Raw genomic sequence first — 15,751 nt, 5'->3', positions numbered from 1 at the left:
ATCACATTACTCTAAGCATCCTCTGTGCTCTACACATAAAACTGATGCAATTTTCTGACAGAGTTATTAATCATTTTGAGAAGTTTCTCTTGGAAAATTCCAGTTACAAATACCAAATTGCATTTTCCAATAAGAAATGAAGGATTAGCTTTTCCCCTTGTTTGGGCTGCATAATTTGCATGTCAATTAAGATTATCCTCATGATTTTGTAATTACTCAAATCACATCAATAAAGATAGCTTTCTGCTTCATATATATTTAGCTGATGTCAGGGTTTTACTTTACGTGTTTACTTTTGATACGTAAACACTGGCTTTAAAAGCCCGTCCCCTCTAACTCTGACAGATTTTCTGTTTCTTGTTTAGCATGGCCTGTTCTTAAAAAAGACTAATCTTGAACAGGATAAAATTGAAAGAAAACAAATATTCCTAGAAATAATTTTCTTGAATGTGGCTGTAAGTTATTTTATTGTAAGCTGGGGCCATGCTCTACAGATCAGAACACATTTTCCTCCTCTGTTTTCAACAGAGAGGGATACAATACCCTACAAAGGTACATGTCTGTGAAAATAGTGTCTATTTTTTTGGCTTTGTTCAATATTTCTCTATTAACAAAAAAAGTTTCACTTAGGAAAAAAAAAAACAGGGCTTAACCAAGGAAAAAACACAGATAGATCTGTGATGCTGTGGAGAAAATAAAAAGGAAATTGTCATTTGGAATATGACAAAGTATTGAGGAGCATTGCTAAAATATTGCTAGATATGGGCAAGAACATCACTATGGGAAACATAAGGCCGCGGTGTATTGGGCTGTCTCTGGACTCTGCTACTTGGGAACCCAATTCACTACTGGGATATGTCCACCCAGCAGCAAGGTACAAGGAATGGAGGGCACTCAGGCTCATTTGGGCACAGAGAAATATCATTTGATCTGAAAGCAGCAGGGCCATGACAGAAAAGCACCAAGACATTATTTATCTCTTTGGTAACATACCCAGAACAGTGGCTCACATGGGACTGGAGGAGAAGCTTGTTACTGTCAAAGAACCACAATATACCTATGAAGAAATTATTTCAGTTTCTTTCTGCTTCTTCTATTCTACAACGCATTCTTAACACTGTAATATCCATTTAAGAGGAGAGAAGCCATAAAAAAATCTATTATTGTGAAATGTACTGCCAGGGGAATATAAACAATAAGCAACCTGGAAAGTGATGCTCTGAACAAACAAATACCTTTCTTTATCAGCAACAGTTTAAGTGTTTTGGTCACTGCCAAATGCTCTCACTGTGAGTCCCTTGGTGTCAGCAGGAAAATCCTGAGTGAATACAATGCAAACTAACTAAATTGCAAAATCTCTTTATACTCTTTGCATTTGATTAAGGTAAAATGACCAAAAGATAAGCTGAAATCTCAAAACAATCTTAAAAATTTCCATATAAATAAAACCAAAACATCACATACCTTGCTCTCAGACATCTGCTGCTAGTCACAGAGATATATAAACGTGGAGAAAAGACTTAATAAAGTAACAGCATGATGAACCTTTCTAAAATACCTTTTAAAATAACAGCTGTAAAAAACTGTGAAAGCAACAGTACTGATAATTCAAACTAAAAACAAAAAATAACTGGCCATGGGATGAAGAGAATTTCTGGAGGTGTAGGATGCCATCCCTTGAGGGAGGCCAGACCATAGCTATGCAACTGAGAACAAATGTTTGTTTAACCTGTGGGCATCAATGGAGATAGAGAACCAAGAGGACTTTTCAACTAACTTCAGCATCACGAGGCTTTTTCTAAAGCCTAACCTAGATTTCATTTGCTAAAAATTAATCCCATTATTTTGTACACCATTCTAAGTGGACACAGAATAACGTATTACTGTCTTTGCAAGAACTCTCAAATGGCTCTAATTATACTAACTACGCTTTTAGATGGTTATAATTTTAAACAAAATCAGGTAATTGGAAGATTAACTACTGACTGCAAATATTGCAGCTTAAATAAAATATAGGGTTTTTTTGTTGTTGTTGTTTCTTTCCTGGTATTAGTACCAGGTATTTCAGTTAAAAATTAGATAAACACAATTAATTCATCCTTACCCCACACATCCAGTGCATTTCCTTCTGTTGCACAGACACACACACAGATATCATTTCCAATCAAAGTCAAATCTACTATCTCAGCCATACTTTGCTGTTGCCCTTCTATTTCTATCCAACTTCAGGAAGTCGGGAGAAAAATGTTTGCTTCTTCTATCTATATATTATTAGTTTCCCTCTGCCATTCCCCCCAAAAAATAAGGATTGAGTCCAGAGTCCCAGGACTCTCCTATCTGCTGCCACAGGACGAAGAGGGCATCTGTGACTTCTTTCTTATTTTCCCTTTCTTGTTTTTCTCTGAAGCACTTCTTCCTTTTTGAAGAAGCTATTTTTATTTGACATGTCCTTTATAAGCATTCCCTGAGGACCCTCAATCAAAAGTGTCTGATACTACAGAGAGCTTTTTCTTTTTGTGATATTTAAGCCTAACTTGGTGGCAAAGTTGTTATTTTTAGCTCATCAGAAAAGCTTTTTTCCCTCCACTCCAGGGCCACGTTGCAGCCTTTGTAATTTATCATCGACATGAATCTTTTCCAGATCAGCCAAATTCCATTATAAACCTCATGTTTAGCTCTTAGTAAAATCTTAGTAACATGCAAGTAGCTTACATATGAATTGCTTAAATGTACCTGCTTTGCGATGGTAACCAATTATATTTGTTGTTCCTTTTCAAACCCCTCACTCCGAGACTTTCCACCTCTGAGTTACTGGATTGCAGCCTATGAGTTTTTTACTTTATAGTGGACTGCTCTGGAAATTGTTACGTGCCAAGTCAGGATGGCAGAACAGTCTTTTAGGAAAATAAATATATACATATATTTTGATCCAAAATAAGCTGATGACTCTGCCTGAATTGGTGCTTATAGACCAAATATTCAGGGCTAAAGTAAATATGACTCGTTTTGCAGACCATAGAATATATGCAAGTAGTGCTAAAGATGCTGAGTGGGCAATATTTTCTTCTAGAGAAGTGATTATGATTTTTCATCTGTGTTTATGTGTGTTCAATAGTTTGATGGTCTATAAGAATCTTGATCCAGAAATTTATATAATAAACCATTTAGAAATAAAAGTAACAACCAGGATATAATCCGTGCTATACTTATTTTTAGCTCCAGTGCTTTGCAGTGGAGGTTTCAAGATCACCTTTTAAAGCAGTATCAGCTCTCGTACCAAAAGATCCATCTTTTCCAAACATGTCCCTTGCCGTTAAGTGAAGCACTTGCTGAAGCGTGGAACAGTTATGATGAACACAGAGGTGGTTCCTATAAAATCAGAGTTAAAAAGAAGAAGAACAACAACATAAAAAAACCCTTCTGTGATGATGGCCAAGAAATTTTAAAAATAAATGCCAAAACTAGGAAAAATACATTTCACTGTGTTCTGTTTTTCAGATAATTAAATGAAATAGCTAGAGTTGCAAATTTCATTTTGATATATGCTTTCTTAAAAACATGCCCAATCACCTAAGTAGCAATAGTTGTATTAAATGATGCATACTAAATACTGATGTTTAACAGAATACTATAAGATGTTGTGCCAGAAGGAAAAACAGAGAAATAGCTTTGGCTCTTTTAACGAATCGATTTAAAACAGAATCTCCAGAAAAATGAAGCAGCCAACATTATTTTTCTGAGATGCACACATATATGACACAGAGCAATAGAATTCAGGGAGACAAATATCCCAGTAGCTAAAATAAAATGTTACTGCTATCATTAGTACTAGTCCTATGGTCAATCATTGCTATCTGACACTGGAGATGGATAGCGAGAAGAATTGAGTTGGATTTCAAATTATAAAAAATAGAATATATGTGCTTACAAATAAAGAAAACAACCAGCATAACACGGGGGGAAAAAAGGACTTGTCCTTTATGAATCTGTTTTTTACTGAAAGTCCTGGCTTACAAAAGCAATTGGCACAAGCTATTTAGGTGAGGTTGTGAGTTTTAAGAAAACAGAATATTGTTAACTTTCACCAGTTAACTTTCTCTGGCTGTACTGAGGATTTTTTCTTAAGCATGGCAAAGGCAATGTCATTTCTCCTTGACAGAATCTCTGATACATTATAAGAATGGAATTTGCCATTTGCTGCATAGCAGTGACTTGCTTTCTGTAATTTGCCATAAAAATGCTTCTACCTGATCAGTGCTAATTATGAATTAAATTGCCACAGGAAAAAAATGAACCTATTTTTTGATTCCTTCTAAAAGCAGACTGCTGTAGTCTCCTTGCTCGTAATAATCATTCCCCTCTTCCCAACAATTTCACTCACCTTTAACTCACAAAAAGGGCAGTATGTACTGAGACCTTCTTTACTTCTGTTTTATAAACAGGCTTTCTCCCCTCCCTGTTCCTGCAATGAAATGGTTAAGACTACATTAGAGATTCAACCTAATGAAATTCACAAGAAAAAAAAAAATATTTTTTTTTTCCCCAGTACTTCCAAGAATACACATATTTTAACAATCAGGACATCCATATTTGTGCCTTGGTGTAGTACGTAGTACACACATAACTCTGGGAGACGCTCTGCTTGTTGAAGGGAAAGTCTCCACACAATCCCTGTTGGCCTAATATCAACTACAGCAAAATCTTTGTTGTTGCTTGAGAAAGCACTGACAAACTGCTGCTTTTCATTAACTGGTCTCCTCTCTCATGAAAAACAATTGCATAAGACATTCAAATGGGAAAACATACTTACATCTGCAATTCCACCAGCTGTCTGCCTCTACTCTGAAACTCAGGAAAGAGAATCTTTCATGGTAAACTGTAAGATGCAAACATTCACAACACATAAATATGTTCTTTGAATAATGCTACCTTTATTTATGACATTTTATGCATAATAGTTTTTCCTCTCTCCCCAGATGTTATTTGTTAGACATTTGTAAAATCTGAGGCATTAGACTCCTTTCAATGTGATATTTTTATGTGCATTCCGAAGTGGACTGGTTGGAAAACAAGATTATGTGATCTGTATTACATTTTTGGCACAAAGCTCACAGTATTAAATTCAGCATATTTGTGATAACAGCAAAAGTTTTGATAACACTTTTGGTCACACAAAGATACAGAATAACTAACCCTTCACATGTCACCCATCACTGCCCTTATTCCTATCCCAAAGCTAACAGCTCTCTAGATTTCATTGATAAACACCGATATGATTTTGCATATCATTTGTCATTGCTGTTTGACCCTTTCCTAGATCTGTTTTCAGGTGTGTGAACATCTTTGGAAGCTCCAAGACCCAAGGAGCGGCAGTGATCCATCAGAATGTAGTGGAGCAGGAGCTAACCCTGGATGTGTGTATTTTTCCCATTTACAGGTAGTGGGATGCTGAAAGCAGTTGAGAAGTTGCCCATGGCCAGGATAAGCAACTGCTTTAATGCTAATAAAGTTGCTTACTTAGTGAGTGCAGCTCGCCCTAGGTGTATTTATTTGATTTAAAGAGGAACATCTCCACAATGTCTTTAATAGCGTAGATTCTTTGGTGATGCTGAAAAGTAGACTTTAAATTAGGTTACCTGAATTAATTATCTCAGAGCTATTTTCTTTCAATTAGCTGTTTATGAAAAGTTTTTTTAAGTCAGTTAAAATCTTTTGCAGCAAATATCAATGAATCTATGCTGGTTTATCTAAGATTTTGCCTTCTAGATGGGAAAAGCTCAGTATTCTTACCGCTGCTTACATAAAGTGGCATTCCTACAGCCATTGGATGAAACATGCCTTTAATTGAAATACATCAAACAAGAGGTGCTAGATACAACATGAAAACCACATTTTAAAATATAAGTAAGTGTTTTCGCACTCAACATCCAATTTTTTCCCCTAATGATTTGTGTCTGCAGTATACAATATATTTTGGCTCACCTAGATGTTTAAAAGATAAGAAAATGATTCTACTTATTGATTTCCTTTCACATGTAGCAGATAAATCAATAGGATGTGTAGATGAAGGTCTATTAAAATCCTTTCTGCTGACATCACTCTTGCCTGAAGGTTTCTACAATGATGACCCTGGAGTTTCTCTGTGAGAGGCCATTCAAACAAAAGAATATAGTAAAACCAAATGTCCTCTGTGGGTTTAAGCTATAACTTCTCCTTTGTAGAATAGCTTACGTCTTAATTAATATTTCTGCTACAATGCAGCCACAGTTTGCTGGGACAAAACCAGAAAGCAGAAATAAAAAAAACAGGTATAATATTTCATTGTTCATTTTAAAGAAACCCAACTACACTCAAACAAATGAAAGCTACTGTCTAATACAAGAGAGCTCCCATATCCAGTGTTTCTGAAAAGCTGTATGCTAAGTACTATATAGACGCTAAAGGTGTCCCGTCCTTTGTACAACTGTTGTGATTACTGTAGATCAGTACAAAACAGCTCTTTAAAGTTTTCTAATGAAGTGTCCAGAAATCCCCCAAAAGGATTCACGATTCTAGGACTGCTGTTATTATTTTATAAGCATCATGTTCAAAGGAAATTTCAAGAGTGACTTGAAATAGATATAGCATGAGATGGTTTTGCATTGCTCACACTGACCTGTTTTTTCTTAGCATGACAGGCAGCATGAAATAAGTATGAAGCATCTTAGTTTGAAAATGTCACAAGTGAATTCCCAAGTGCAGGATCAGAATCACCACCTGTTCAGAAAGACTTGAAAAAGCACAGACAGCTTCTGAAGATGTCTGAAGCTAGAAACAAGAAATGAAGAGAAGATGGAAGGAGTGAAGAGACTGACATTCTCTTTACTCCCTCCATCCTCTTCACATGCATTGAAAGTGAGCTAGGAAAGCCATCTCCTTAAGAATAGCTGAGACAGGAAGAAAGGATAAGATGGGCAAGCGGGCAGGGGAAAAAGCATGAATGAGTCAGGTTGTCAACAAAACAATTAGGTTGGTCTGACATAATTGATTTTGACAAATCTAATCTTATTGACTTTATTACCTTTTCGCCCCTGCTCACAAATTGATTTTTTTAATAATTTTTCAAATTATGCTGTTCTGTTCCAGAGTTTGATGTGTTTCTTTCACAATGGCCAAATAAATAAAGTTATCCTCTATTACCATTCTGTCCATTGAATGAATTTTGTGAGGGCTAAAAACTTCCATCAATCAACTTGCTATGCACTGCAAGTGCATAGTTATTTTGCATGAGTTACAGAATGTTTTGTTTCCCATTTACACCTCGAGAACTGAAAACCCTGCTTTTTTATAGCAAGACATACAAAGCTACAGTACAAAACAAGTACGGGGAACAATACCAGGAGTGAAGGCTCCTCTCCTATTATAATTAACAAAGCAGTCTAAGCAGTTGAGAATCCAAAGGCACCAATGTGCTGTTAGGCTCTGGAACAGCTATGATAGCGTAAGAGTTAGGCAAATTACTTAATGGCTTCCTATGCTATCAGCAAAGCATAATTGCAGCTCTGTTGGGTAACACATGGAACAGTCATGATTCAAAGCTTTCTTTCTGCTTTGTCTACTATGCCATCTGCTTGTTCCTTACAGAGCTTCAGTCTGGCAAGTGACCCACTTGTTGCAATGCAGCTTGGCAGAGAAGTGGTGTTACAGAATACTTTGTCTATCTGTATCTCTTACATGTTCAAATTTAGAAATATTCATAAGGTTACCTCTCTAGTGGCATGAAGTAAACAGTAGCAAAGCTATCTCTTTGCTATTTCTGTAATGAAGCAGACTTCCTCCATTTATTGCTAGGATAATCCAGTCCTTTTGGATAGGATAAAGCAAACATTTCCAACCTGGAGTTACAGATCAGGTCTTGGTAGATTTAGGAAATGTGCTCCATTTCAGAGATTAAATCATGTACACTTGGCTGAGAAATCACAGAACCATCTCCTACTTTTGATGACATTACACTATTCTGACTTAAACTCACCTGTCAGCTCACCAGAAAAACTAAATCAGGTTTACTTAAAAGTGGATGATGTTTTTAAAACTTTATTTCCTAATTAAAATACTAGTTCTAAAGCCAGTTCACACTCAGAAGTTTCAAGCATTCAAATACTTTTTGTAAATATCACTACTCTAAAAATACCATTTTTAATGTCCCGTGATTCTTTTTCTTTTAATGGCCAACTTGCTAAGAAGTGAAGTTTTTCTCTTTAGAAAAATCAGAACAGATAACGAGGTTCATATCAATTAGTTGTATTACGAACAAAATTGTATTGCCAATCACTGTTACAGACTAATGGGTAATGACATGAATTTACAGTGAGAGAAATAATTACTCGTTAGCTGCAAATATTATGTTTTGCAACTCATAATTTTCTAAGATAGACAAATGTAATCATAAAAATAACTGAAGCTATATGATGGAAGAATTTCATTTCAGAAGTTGCCAAGAAAAATGAAAATGAGAAATAATTAAAAGTAAATGAATAATTGGAGATATTGTTTGGAGAACACAGTGTTAGTGTGTCTTGATGTTTCTGGATTTTATTCAGTTTATTATCTTTCTCTTACGCAAGAACAAAGATGTGGAAAACACGTAACTTCATGTCTAACCTGAATGTTACGAAGTTCTGTGAAGCAGAAAGACAGGAAAATCACCAGCAGGCTTAAGAAATGCAATAGAAAGCCTTGAAAACATCATCTCTAAGTATTGTGGTTGAGTATATTAAGTAGTAAGAATTTGAATATACCAATTAAGCACCACTGCTGTTACATAAAGTGGAATACCCTATGTCAAAGCCTCTATCAGGTATCTTTGGAGTTGGGGTACAAATTGAAGGGAAAAAGAAATTTATTACTCAGAGATATAAAGCCTGAAGATATGCAGCTGCCAATGTTTATGAAGTAATATAATAAACCACAGTGCACAGCAAGTACATTTACAGAAAGTGGTTACCAGTATAGAATTCATTATAGAAGAGTAAACTGAACTTTGAACCTATGAAAAACTGTTATTTGCTTTCATTGATTTGAAGTGCTGGACAACCATGGCTGGATTCAGTAGCGTGCATGCGGGTGCAATACTGAAAATACATACCACCAATGTCAGGAGTATCATGGGATGTACAGCATTGCTGTATCTGCCAGACATCCTGCAGAACAACGAATGGCCTATTTTCACCAAATCCACTGAACAGTATGAAAACTGCTAAGCTCAGTGTCTACCCGGTATTCAGACTGCCTGGGGAAAAAAAAAACAAAACAGCCCACTGACAGATTGTGTTGAGTTCTTCTCTGTGGTGTTGCTGAGCATATCCCACTGGTGGACAAGGTGAGATTTACAGACAGGCTATTGGGAGGTGAGATGTGGCACTGTGTAGGGCAAGCAAGAGGGAAATCTGCAACACCATGCTCCTTGCAGCACTATCTTCAATAGAGAAGGTAGCTGAGGATGAAGGAATTGTCATTACCACCATCTAACACATGAACGCACCTCACCAGAATTATTTTCACCAAATTTAAAGGAAATAAACATGTAATGATAATGTACCACTCAAATTTTCAGGAATTTTTGTTTGTTTTTGATAAGGTAGTGAAGCCCTGGCACAGGCTACCCACAGAGGTGGATGCCCTGTCCCTGGAGATACTCAAGATCAGGCTGGACGGGGCTCTGAGCACCAGATGGGAGCTGTAGGTATCCCCGTTCATTGCAGGGGAACTGGAGTGAATAACCTTTGAAGACCCTTCGAACTCAAATGACTCATACTATGACTCACAGCATTTGAAAACCAGTTTAGAAGAGGCCACATACAAGATCCATTTTTTCCTAAAAAGGCATCAATTTTGTGTGGAAGAAATGCTCACAATGAAAAGCTTTGTAGAAAGAGAATATTTCTTTTCATGCTAATAGGTATGTCATTACATAAAAAGCTTATAGGAAGCAGTTTATAAAACAGCTATAAGGAATATTTTGAGCCAGTAATTAGATAGTCTATCTGAAATGAGCTTGAATGTGACAAGCAAAGCCAACCACACTGGGAAGAGAAGAAATATTTTTGAAGGCTTATCTTTCTATCAAAACAAGAGACAGCTGCTTTCTAGAGACAGCAGCGCAGCTCCTCGGGAAGTGGGACAGCCCTCAAAGTATGTGCTTTGGGCAGATGGAAGAATCAATGCCAGGACTAGCTGTCATCCACAGCCAATAGGAAATTTCCCTAAGGCAAACAGAAAATAGAGCCTGAATCTACAGCTGTCCTTGGTGGCCTATAAAGGCTATATAATCTTTTCTTCTAGAATTCTTCACAGAGTAGGGAATTTTGCAAGCAGGGCATAATCTAAAGAATACGTGACATTTTCTTAACGCCATTCCCATAGACCTGAGACTGCAATAATAGTTTCTACGTTTCCAGTCCCCCAGGATTCATGCTGCATAAGATTTTTCCCATTTCAGTACTTTTACCTTGCAGCCCTGCCCAGGCTTGATTTCAGTCTTTCCTTTCCAGGGACCATGTTCATCCATGCAATACATTCTCCTCAACCTTTTTTTCTGCAGTTTTCTTTTCCTTTCTCGCTGCATGCAAAAGGGAGAAAAAAAACAAACAAACAAACAATTCTTTAACAATACCATGCATCAACAGTAAGGGAACTGAAAGGAATGTGTCACCTTTTCCATAAGCAGCCTTTCACATCGTGCAATATATGTCTGCTCCTACTGAGAGTCTATTGCTGGATAAGCCTGATCACAATTATGTTCAAATTGAGCAATGTTACCTACAGAATTATTTGTTCACATAAAATATTTCTTTCCTCTGAGACTGATTTTCTAGATGTTCCTCTGCCCCTCAAAAGAAAAGCGAAAAGCACAGCAAAGAAAAAGTCAGTAACTGAGATGAACCAATTCCCTGCGGAAGAATTGAGCCTTAAGTTTTGGAAATTCATCTATGCAGCTCAACAGGTCCCAGGAAATATGGATCTGTAACAGCTAAAGATTCCATATACGTGGAAGAGGATTACAAAGCCAATTGTTTTCATACGATGGATTTAAACAGCAGGAGTTTTAAATAAAGCCATTTTAACTCAACAGCCTACAGTGCTTTAGACAAGGACACCATTAGCAGTATACTATCTGTGCATTTTTCTGACACTGATCCTTCCAACAATAAGCGTACTTTTCCCCAGTCTATTTACTAAAAGAAAATGAATCAAAATATTGTTTAATTAAAACTTGTTTTCTTCAGTTTTCTCCCAACCATTCCAAGCTCACTGCGTGGGAACTTCCTATTGCCAGAGTCCTCAAAAGGTGTTGTCTCAGAATATTAGATTTCAGTAATGGGGTTTAAAACAACCTAGGTGCTAGCACAAAAGACATAAGCATATGCATACAGGACATGTATTTTCAATGAGCTCTACTTTCCTTCTATTCTATGGACTGCTTAACTTTTTTCTTCATTCCTTTGCTTTCTATATTTGAGTTTCAGTTAGCTTCTACAGTGTTTTTGTTTCAACAGATCTTCTAACAGAACTGATAGGACTGTTAAAGGATAGCTATCTCCCTTTCTTCATTACCGAACATAAAACAGCATCTATCTACACAAATGACTGAAGTTTACCCCACATCTGAAATCTTTTTGAGATATAACACAGAATCTAATTGTTTGCACCGGATTTTACAACACTGTGCTTAAGACAGTGCTGATGCATCATTCTTAGCTATTCTAAAATAATTGCACCCCCATAAAAGCATAGTAATTCTCCTTTCTTAGAATAAACTATAGAGCATTTCATTGCTTCTACAAATTCAAACTGAAGGGAAGAGGAGGTGTGTACTTCTATCAACACATAGAGCTAATGATTGGAACTTTTCAGTGAAGTCATTTTTGTTTATAAAATCCCCTGCCTAGCTTTATCTCTGTAGTCCAATGAAGCTATTTAATGTGTAAAAATACCTCAACATCCATGTCGTTTTACTTCATTGTGAGTATGGAAACACTATACATATCTGATAATATGCACTTCAACAAGAGATAGAATCCAGCAGCTGAAAAACTAATTTACAGTGTAAGATTCTTGGTGGTAAATAGGAATTAAAGTCTCATTCAACTGAAATCAGTGGTGGAAGTACCATTAGTTTCACTTGGGCTGGATTTCAACTGGTTTCAGTTTTGTTGATCCAACTCATGGCATAATCAAGCTTAAGCGTAGGAATCTATATTCCCATTGAAATCCATTATTGTCAACACATATTCAAGCCCCAAGGTGCTAAACATCTAGCAATCTTATCCAATAGGTAATGCCTTCTCAAAGATGTCCTCCCTCCACCCAATCCTCAGTTGCAGCATCACTTTTTGATTAGTCTGACTGCACAGAGCCACTTGCTGATGAGTGGTTCTCAGCCTCAACATTCTTGACAGGTTCTTAAATCTGCAAAAAAGCTGATTCCGCACTTAACACTAAACCCAGGCCACACACCAGTCAGCTCAGCTCTGTAGTGCAAATGCAACTGAGACAAAGCTTTCCAATAATTCTTCATTTGGCACTGGAAATGCAGTGAGTCCAACTCAAGTATGAATAATCTAGTGAGGCACATTCCATCTCACAAGTGGGGCAGGGAAAGTCCCCAGAAAGTCTTGAGGTTGTGGTCTTCCTTATGTTTTGAGAAGCAGAGATTCATGCTCATCTGGAAGTAAGACCAGGTGAGGGACAGCAAGGGAGTGAATAGCCCCTGATGTTTTCTGATTGTATCCAACTTAAAGTAAATTTCATCCTGACCTGAATCACATTTACCATACTGAGAGAGTTTTTTAGATCTGGTAAGAGAGCTGCACATATTTTTCCCCATTTTCTTTGCTGAAATTCTTGGTAAAAAATTGCCCTTAATGCAAACTCTGCCATAGAATGTGATTACATCCACACATGCTCCTGCAGTTTGAAAATCAGCTGTAAAGAACTACTGACTTTCTCTCCTATCTGTTTCTTTCCATATTGTCTAGTGCTGGTTTCTAATAAGAACATGCTGTAAGCTCTGGGATTCATTTATTTCATTCCTTTCCATTACTACTTCCATTGAGATGTTATGTTTGCAGTTACAATCTGATGGATTTTAAATTAACAGTAATAGAAGGAATATTAAATTGCCGGTGGACAAAATGTTATTAGGAATAATAATATAGTCTGATGTTCTTTTTTAATGTTCAGTTTTATGAACTAAGTATGAAAATATTTAAATAATGAAAGTAATTGCTTATTAAAATCATTATTGTGCATAAATATTTATATTCCCAATCAGCGTCTCCTCAGAGGTACATCACTAGCTGCAATGAAAACAATGTGTGTATCGTACACGCAAAAACATATTTCCAGTTCTTCTCTTGGCACACATCACCACTGTATAATCACTCTCAGAGTGACACCATTCTGCATGAGCTGAGGACCTGACTTCCAGTTTGCACTTCTGATTTTAGTGTCTTACCTTTGAGAACAATGCTGGATATCAGACACTGGTGATTCAAAGAAGCAGGAACTCAGCATTTTTTGGCAATCGAGCACCTCTGTAGGTGGCATCCTGGCCTCTTGCAAGTCAATCTGATTTTCCCTCTTACTTCAGATCTGACTTCTCCATAAAGAGAGCACTTGATACTTGCAGCTATATTCAGAAGGATAATCAACCATACATTATTACTTCTGTGACCTTGTAGTGTGACCACTTCAGAGAAACATGAAATATGATGGGAAAAAAATATTAGATGCCTGATTCCATAAACAAGCAATGAGGTTTACAAAGAAAGTTCTAAAGGCATGTATTTTCTATATATCATCTTCCAGTCCCTCCAAATCCTGCCTGATTTCACACTTCTAGAAAAAACCAAAATGTGACATTATAATAAAGGAAAATAAATCTTAAAGATAAACATAGCACAACACAGTTGGAAAATCAATGATGAGATGGCATCTAATTGCTTTTCATCTCCAAAATGCTGCAGACCACTGTATTAATTCACTGCTATACAGAGCATTACCATATGTAAATAATTACATTAACCCCTGTGCTCTACCACCCTGTCGCATATCACAGGGAAGAACAAGCTGACAGTGAAGGCACAGCAGGGTATAGCAGAGCAAGGTGCAGAATAGAAGTATGATTTCTAATTAAGAGTCGGGAGTCTTAGATGACACATTATTACTGGGGCTGAACGAGGATAAAAGATGAATGCCTAATAAAGTAATGTGATAGCTAACAATGAGGTACAATAGCAATCCCCTATTAAGGTACCCTTTCCATTCCAAGGATTTCCATTAATTTTGGCAGGTCTGGAGGACAGGGAATATCTGTATATGCAGGCAGTTGAGCACACTTGAGTGATGACTGACGTATTTTGAGGTTAGCAAATCTTACCTGCATTTGAAGAGAAGCTTGAATTCCTCATGGTCTCCATACCCTGCTTTCTGTTTCAGGATGAGGATTTGGTTATGGTTCCTGAAGGCTGGTTTGTCATTTATTGGATGGGTTACCATGTCAGAGGCCATACTGGCTTTTTTTCTGCATGTTCCAGGAAAGTGTTTCTTATTCTTTTGTAATGGAATGTACCATAGGTATGAGGGAAATAACCTATGGATATTCAATATAAATGAATTGGCTTCAAGAGAAAATGTTACCTATTTATCTACTATCTATTTATCTACTTATTTCGAAGTTTATTTATGCAAATGCTGTATGCAAATACAGTATTTTCCAAGTGTGTCCTGCTGAAATAGACGCCCAATCCTATTGTGCTAACATCTCCTTATCCATTTTTCATTCTTCAGATCATTTCACACTTAAAATACGATTATGAGCACTTCAGGTCATTTCAGATGCTAGCTCAATGAACTGGCTGCTATATCTTCAGTGCTTTATATTTTAAGAATAGCATGGACTTCTTTCCTTCCAATATACCAAATCTTAGTCTTATGCATCCCTTTCTGAACATCCTCGTTGCTGATTGGAGAGAAAGAAGAACGTTACTGAAGAATGACTTTTTACATATATGATGCAAAGCATATGAATTTGGATTCAACTTCTGTGCCTAGTCAAGAAGGCCAAAAAAATGATTTGCTACACCCAAGTGACACATGGCAATCTGCTTGCTCATAAGTATGTTCTGATTAATGCATGCTGGTGATCTGTAGAATTTCATCTAGTCCAGAACACAATCTCGCTTGATAAATAAATACTAAATGAATAGTTTGCAGTATAATTTTTCCTAATGAACTGCATCTGAATTACTGTTGTAGCTTGTGACAAAGCCTGTGACATAATGCTAAACTTGGGATTGCCAACAGAAACCTATTACTCAATAAATGTATAAGAAAAGTTAAAAACTGGGATCTTTTCCTCAACTACAAGTTTGGTTTCAGACCTTACCCTAAGAAAAATGCATAGATCAAAATTCCCTTACCTAGAAGAAGGATTTGAACCTATGTTTCTGATGCATTTCAGAAAAAAGTGGCTTTCCTCAGGCTATTCTTGAGTCTGACTACAACACACTAAGTTCACAGGCTGCTCCTACCGTAATGCCGCCTATACTGTTATGTCAGCTCACAAGGTCAGAGGAAGATGGTAGTATGGAAGTAGAGGCTGAACATTCCCACCAACAATCCATGACATTTTGTTGCCATGCAGTAGATGGCAGCACAAGTAGCACTCTGACAGAATGGTGTCTGACAGTGGAGTGTGCATGGAGCAAAG

At 36.9% G+C, this 15,751-nt stretch overlaps 1 long non-coding RNA gene across 1 annotated transcript in view; it reads left to right on the top strand.

Moving 5' to 3' along the window:
- Positions 1–15,751, top strand: part of LOC107316753 — a 62,094-nt gene that overhangs the window by 30,120 nt on the left and 16,223 nt on the right. Inside the window, exon 6 of the long non-coding RNA XR_004307997.1 lies at positions 1–15,751. This exon is cut by the window's left edge and continues 13,682 nt beyond it. This is a non-coding gene — a long non-coding RNA (uncharacterized LOC107316753).

The sequence above is a fragment of the Coturnix japonica genome, chromosome 7 (genome assembly GCF_001577835.2).
Source record: "Coturnix japonica isolate 7356 chromosome 7, Coturnix japonica 2.1, whole genome shotgun sequence".
In the NCBI taxonomy this organism is placed as follows: Eukaryota; Metazoa; Chordata; class Aves; order Galliformes; family Phasianidae; genus Coturnix; species Coturnix japonica.
This window is presented reverse-complemented; position numbering and strand designations above follow the sequence as displayed.